Source organism: Musca domestica, unplaced genomic scaffold (genome assembly GCF_030504385.1).
Source record: "Musca domestica strain aabys unplaced genomic scaffold, Musca_domestica.polishedcontigs.V.1.1 36, whole genome shotgun sequence".
In the NCBI taxonomy this organism is placed as follows: Eukaryota; Metazoa; Arthropoda; class Insecta; order Diptera; family Muscidae; genus Musca; species Musca domestica.
Window position 1 is genome coordinate 3844868 of NW_026712318.1, and position 7714 is coordinate 3852581.

General features: G+C 35.5%; 1 long non-coding RNA gene across 1 annotated transcript; it reads right to left on the bottom strand.

The window, feature by feature from the left end:
* Window positions 1–347: 347 nt before the first annotated feature.
* Window positions 348–1045, bottom strand: LOC131803971 (uncharacterized). The gene is made up of 2 exons (XR_009342852.1): window positions 597–1045; window positions 348–524 (listed from the first exon to the last, which is right to left on the bottom strand). It is a non-coding gene; the product is annotated as an uncharacterized LOC131803971 (long non-coding RNA).
* Between the last annotated feature and the right edge of the window lie 6669 nt (window positions 1046–7714).

The following is a 7714-nucleotide window of genomic DNA, read 5'->3' on the forward strand; positions in this document are numbered from 1 at the left end:
GAATATTGAACATTTGGGTGAGATGAAAAAACAGCAACCAACTTCAGACTCCTGTCATTTCTAAGCCACTCGTCCGACAGCTGTTAAAATTATTCCAGTGACAGCTCATTATAGTTGTGTTCCAGTACTTTTTTAGTAGTAAAACTAGCAGAAGAGAGAACAGTACGAAATGCCATTCTCATTTAGGTGTGCTCAAAAAATAAGGGAACGGAAAATTAGCAGAAATGTGCTAAAATGTCAACATTCAAAATTCCAAAAGAAAACAGTCTAAATCGGACTAGTGAAACCTTACTGAAATGGACGCCAAAATTTAAAAATGAGTATTGAAAATAAATTAAAATTAATAATTATTTTTGAATGGTGTTTATTTAGAAAGTTTTGTTTTCAGAATGCGTTGAAGAGTATTTAGAGGTGGAGTTTTCTCAAATCCCAACCCGGAAAAGCTCACATGGTTGGGGGCGCCGGTTAAATTAATGTTAAGTCTGCAAGAAGACTTAATGCTACAAGTTAGGAAGACAGCCAACCTAAAAAATAAAAAGAAAATGTTCGCAGTAATAAGCAAACGACTTTGATTCTAAGCTTAATTTCCAATTTACCTTTTACTAATTTTGCACTGTTTTCCAATACGTTTTCTTCGTCTGATTCCGCATTCAGCCAATCCTCTTTACTGCTGGAATCATCCAAAAGTGAATACATCAGTTGCTCCATATTTTCTCTTTTTGTTTTTTGCACGACAAATATTAGTTATTCTTTATTTTTTAAGTTAATCTTTTTTCTTTACATTTGTTGTTACGCGCGAACATTGAAATGTATTAATACATTTTTCAACCTTGTTAGCCCTGCCAATTAAATGTCAAATTTACAATTTGCACATTTCTGCTCGGCCAAATTCATGTAGCTAAAACAAGCAGAAATGTGCACCACTCAGCGCCATTTTATTCTCGAGAGAGCTGCAAGTTTTGCTAGTTTTTGGAGTACGGGAACGCGTTGTAGTAGAATTAGCACTAATTAGTACTAACTTTTAGGTTCTGGAACACAACTTATATTATTTACAAGCATACAAAAGTATTTTGGTGAGAATTTTCCAGAAAAAAGTTATTCAAGCGTGATAGTGTGATTTCTTTATATTTGGCTGGAAAACCACAAGTGGTGAAGGTGTGGGTCACCATAACAGCCGATGTTCGCTCTCCGCTCGTATTAATCGACCGTGTCATCAGAATAAAAAATACCAAAGTGTGGATCACCTCAAGCAGGGCCAAAATACCGCAGAGCAACATTCGGGCAGCGTTGAAGGCCATAATTGGTGCCAAAGGTGATTAATTCGAACAAATCTAAACTTATTCTAATATTTGATGCTATTTTCGACATTTTTTGCTTTCATTCAATAAAATTTAAAAAAAAAATGTAAAAATTATGACTTTTGACTTTGTAGATGTGCAGTTTTTTTATCTCACCCTGTATATCCAATTTTATGCGAAATCATAAATTCCATATTCATCTCAGGTTTCTGGTTGTGAGAATTATTTAGATATAGCAAGTTCTAAAAAATCGCTGACTTGTTTGGCATGTCGTACGAAAAAATTTTGATTTGAAAATATTTGTAAAAAACAAGGTCAAGTTCGTCAGAATGTTTAGAAAGAGTTTATCTTTATTGTTTTGACATGTTTGTTATTTCGATGAGGAGTGTTTGGCTGAGGGTATAACTAGCCATATGGCTAAGGGTATAAAAACGTCTTTACTGATTTGAATAACAAACTGTTATTGAAAGTCATATATCTTTGAAAATATCTTCTACTATTTTACAAGAAAAAAAAAAACATAATTTATTACGATATTTTGGCTAGAAAATTGCCAATTTTTCTTCTTTTTTCAAATTTTCTGAAAACTTGCTGACGACAATATACCTTGCAAAACACATTCAAAATAAATTTTGAAAGGAAAAATATTGTAAATTTGTTATTATTATTAAACAATATATATATTTTAAAGAAATAATTAATTTTAATAACGTTTGAGTCAATTTGGAATGACATTTTCTGATAACAAAATTCCGCCACCAAAATCACCAAAAGCGACGCCAAGCGCTTATGTACGGCAACTAATTGTTATCGATAACAACGTTTCAACCAGACGATAATAGTAATTCACCGATTTACGAATTAATAGCACAAAACAAAATGTCAATAGTGTAAATGATAGATAAAAATAAAGTAAAAAAATCCGCGACGTACTGTGCATTAATTGTTAAAATTTATTTAAATTTCTGCAAGAATTTGCAAATAAAGCCCATAAGCGAAGACGTTAGTGAACAAATTTACACAGACTTCGCAGAGAATTACAATTGGTGGACGCGAGTGCGAGTGCAGTGGAATTGTTTCCAGAAAGTCGTCAATTTTTTTTACCCACACTATGTAATTCTATTCTATTTGTTGCAAAAGCTAAAATAAAGGAGTGCGTGTGTGTGAGCGATTGGAGCAGACAGAGCAAATATAAAAATCCAATCAATTCAAAAACGGCCAAAACAGATTAAGTTTTGCTACTATATTCTGGCCTCAAATAGATAGATAGGCCACAACGCAAAGAGAGATATAAAAAACGTCCGTACATAGTAGGTGCACGGTAGAAAAGAGCCTATGGGCCGTGGCTGTGTGTATTTTTGTGAATTTATCAAGAAACCAAAAGTGCTTTGTGAATTCGGAACACATTCAATTCAATTCATATGATAGTGTTTTCATCGAGTGAGGAAAACAGACCCGAAGTATTAAATGAAAATGATGTTTGCCACCACAAGCCAGTATGATATCGTCGTCAAGAAAAACAACAAACAATTCAAATAAGAAGCAGCACGAATAATCTAGTGAACAACGTCTAGTTGGGATACAAGATCAACCATCTCGGTGTATTTTTATTCATTCTAAGGTAAGTCAATAGGGAATAAAGACAAGGAACCAACAAATAGACTGCCGTTGCGACCCTCCCGTCGCTCAAGTGCCTTGTGGTGTGGTAGGCATACGTCAATGATGATAAATTCATGTTAGTGGATCACTGTGATTCCCCGCTTCCACCACACAACACACAGACCGAAGGCGAGTGCAATGTTTGCAAAAGCAATAGGTGCCATGGTCTGGCACTGGGGTTGCATTTTATTGTGAACAGTGAGTGACTCGTGTCTCATTGCATTCAGATGTTTTGCAATGTACGCTCCATATGCCTCTGAGTGTGGATGTGCTGCTGTCATTTTATAAGTTTGAAGATGGCTTAAACGCCGTCCTGCCTGTTGCCATCTTATTACGTTTTACAATCTGCCAATAATGCTAAAGAAACAATTGCTTTTATCAATCCGGAATAATTGGAATTTAAGTGTCACAGTTGCGATTTGCGTTTAAATCAAAAATCGCTGAACTATTGTCGCTCATGTTTTGGGGTATTTTGTGAGAAAAGTCAAAATGAATTTCGTTTTTTTTTTGGTTTCTTATTCTGCGCCAAAGCAGGTTGGCGTTCGGGCCAATAGTTTATAGTTCTCGCCCACATTTGTTTACAACAGATTTGTTAAAGAAATTTACATTTTGTTTTGTTTGTTTTTAAACAAAAAAAGCCAGGCAGCTAGCAGCAGTCATACTCAAGCATGTCCAACAACAACAACAATGGGTACAATAAAAATAAAATAGGGCTGTTTCGTTTTTGTCATCCACGCTATTCGCTTACATCTGTTTTGTTCGTTTTGTTTTGTTTCTTCTTTCTTTTTATATTGTCATTTTACCGGAACTGCGCTGCTTCGCGCTGCTGCTGTTTGTTGGTGGTATGTCATGCTTTTTTTTGTTGATTTCTACCGGCAAAAGTTTTCAATACTCCAATTGCTTTTTTTTGTTCAGAAATGCTTTGTTTTGTTGCCCTTTGACTTGATGTTTTTGTAAATGTCTGGTAGGAGCAAGAAGGAAATGTCAATATATTGTTATTGAAGGTTAGTTCTGCCAATAATAGTACGCAGATTTAAGAAATGAAATAAAAATATTTCAGTTAGCTTTGATTAGGCAATCACATAGGCAAAATTGAGTATTGCCCATGGTACAATGAACAAGTAAAACAGCTGTAAGTTCGGCTGGGCCGAACTTTGAATACCCTCCACCAATTGGTACAAATTTGGCAATTTTCAAAAAAATAAAATCCGTTAAAAATTCGGTTAAAATCTTAAAAATACGGAATGTAGCCGTATATTAGGGTATGTGCGACGACGTGGACCTGCATAGGCAACTTTTGTCATAAGCCATTACAATATTCAAATGCGAAACTTGAAAAAATTCGGTGAATAATGTAGCTAAAATCATCAAAATACCGAATATAGAGAGGTACCATTATATGGGGGCTATACCAAAACATGGATCTGCACATACAATTTTCTGTCATAGGCTGTAGTATCCATTACGAACTTCAAATACCAAATTTGTAACAATTTCATCAAAATACCGAATATCGGAAAGATGACGTGGACCTGCACGGACAATTTTCTGTCCATTACGACCTTTAAATACCAAATTTGAAATAATTCAGGGGAATAATGTCGCTTAAATCACCAAAACACCAAAAATAGGTAGGTACCATTATCTACATGGCCCATTTTCCATACCAAAAGGCCTGCAGACATAATATACAAAAAAAAAAAAAATATCAACTTATGTAATTTCGTTCGGAAGCCAGAGTGATTTCAGTGACAGATGGGCATCGCTAAATCGACATAGAATTCTATGCTGATCAAGAATATATATACTTTTTGGGGTCTAAAATGTATATTTCGAGGTGTTACAAACGGAATGACAATCTTAATATACCCTCCATACTATGGTTGAGGCTATTAAAAAAATACTTTGTATTGGAAAAACGGAATGAGCTAGTATTCTGAATAAATTTTGAATGAGAGTCACTGATGGAGTGCAGGATAGATGTACCCATGGTACAATGATATCAAGGTAGGGCTATGATACCATATGATTTTAATTTTTTTTTGGCTTAATATGTCATCTTTATTTGTTTATGTATTTGTTTTCTTTTCAATAACAAAAAAAAATGTTTAGAAAATATTTAAATTCGGGTGTTTTCAAAATGTTTATTTCATCGTATTCATCGACAAAATCTAGAGTTTTTGTAGCGAAATAATCCTTTAGAGATTTATAGAACATGGTTTTGAAAAGAAGTGTTGACCTTTCATTCAGTTATCGCGGATTTCAATTATTTATTAAAAATAAATGCAACAAGTTGTTTGATTTTTTTATTGTTTTGATACTAATTCTGACATTACAAGCCAAACAGGTATACCTCTATACTTGCAATTTTTTCAAAGTTGGCCTACCTTCTCTTCATTGTACCATGGTATTGCCCCAAGGTGCAAGTTATCTGAATCACATTTGATTATTTTTGCAAGTAAAACGAAAATACAATTTATTCTGCAAACATTTTCGCTTTTAGCTGTCTTTAGAGGACAAGTCCATTGGTATTGCCCTATACCATATATATATACCATAAATAGATGAGAAATATCGTGAACTGAACAAAGACATGATTTCCATCGTGAATTCGTCAAATGTTTCAATGTAAAGGATGAAATCAAAAGAAACATGTTTAAAATGCATGAGATATTTAATTTTGAATATTAAGGAGGGGATTACAAAAATAATGGTTACGGAACTACAAGAGGGCTCCAAATAGAATAGAATAGAAATAGTTTTTAGATCCATAGAGCGGGATTGTGACCTTCATTCATTCAATTTGCGCCTAATACAAATTTCAACTTTTGCACCATCATGAACGTAGTTGATCCGAAACAACCTAGATGTCTAGGAGGCAGCCGATGATCTTTAACTGCAATGGATGGGCCTGTCAGGACGAGAGAACATTGCATACTGCAGTTGTTCTTGTTGTTGTAACAGTTTCAAATATTTTGTTTGAATTTTGCTAATCCAGTTCTAACTCGAGGTTTAAAAATTCGGCTAATTTTATGGGCGGTAATCATAGTTCTTTTGAAGTGAGTGGGATAGGCAGGGCAATTAAAGAGGTGCAGCACATTATGCGGACCTGTATCAAACGCTGGGCAGACGTTTCGCACATCTTGGTCAAGACGACTGCCAAAACTACTCTGATTTGTCTAGGCACCCGACGTTCTTAAGCTGCAATGGATGGGGTGGACCCCGAGGACGAAATTTATACTGTAATTATCGATGACATCTGCTACTGCATCAGTATGAATGCCACTCTGACCTGCCTGGTGGGCTTCTTGATCTAGATGTTCTCTCTTGTAGCGTTGGATATCCCTCTCTAGATCATGTATATCCTTTCTGACACGCCTGGCTGGGGAGATTTATTCACAATATAATGGTTTGGATGACTCCCTTGATAACATCTGACATACGGGAAGGACATTTCCCTCTTCACATGTTTTGTAGATGATCAACTGGTGTCATGAGGAGGCATCCTATTGCATTCCGAAGGGCATCATTCTGGCTCGTCTGAATACTCCTCCCCTGATTTGCTCTAGTACTGAAAAAAAAAACACTGCTACCGCATGGCCAACCACAGACCGGGTAATTATAAGAAGTATTCTTGTCCACACCCAAGTGCTGCAAGGCTAGCACGTTGAGTACATTGTTTCTGGTTTTGAATTTGTAGGCTTGGGTTACGACTTAAAAATGCAGGCGAATGCGACCTTCCGGGATTTTGGGATAGTTTATGGTCAGACATTCAGCTGTGTCCTCATCTCCGCAGGTCTTGTGGTAAAGAGTGTGACCGTCGACTTAGAGGTAAATATTTTAACATTTCTCGATTGGAAGAAGGCGGCAAGTTCCGTGCGATAGTTATTCAATTAAATATATATTTAATTTTTTGAGGGATTCGACGTCATAATCGTGCACTCATAGGCATATCTAACAATCACAATGCCGTATGGAGTGCAATAACTCGGGAAAGGTAATATTTTAACGATTCCGGATATATTATAAAAAAAAAAATTTAAATATGGACGTTTTCTGTTTGGAGGGAGACCTTTTATTAGATGATATTATCTTATCCTCAGGTATCGCACATTTTACAAAAAAAAAATATATATATTTAAATAAAAATCAACAATTTTTGATATCGGATGTTGATTTTATATAGAGGCTTTTCCTATTTTGGGATCCCTGGTCATACCTTTCATTTCCTCAAGGAATCGCAATTTTTGGCACAGTGAATGGAAGCGTAAGACCAGAACAGAATGGAAGCGTGGACAGAATGGAAGCGTAAGACCAGAAATTTCCATTCCATTTGGACTGATATTAGCCGTCATTTGCACAATAAACTTGAAATCGAATTAAGGATATATATGAGGGACCTAAACACCAAAATGGGATGAACCATATGTACAAGAGCTATAGCTATATCTGAACCAATTTTCCCCAAAATTGATATACTTGCTTCTAGACTAAATTCGGTCGGATGTACCAAAATTCAGGTCGGATGTACCAAAATTCAGGACTTTCATCTCAATCAATAATAAATGCGACCTGCATTTTGTTCACAAGTATACATGGGCGGACGGACAGACATACTGAACATAAATCGACTCAGAAAGTAATTCTTTGAATATCCTCAAAAGTTACTTTGTGTCTATCTCGCTTCCTTCACCTTACAAAAAATGCACAAAGACATAATACCCTTACCACTATGTGGTGTAAAAATGACACTTTTC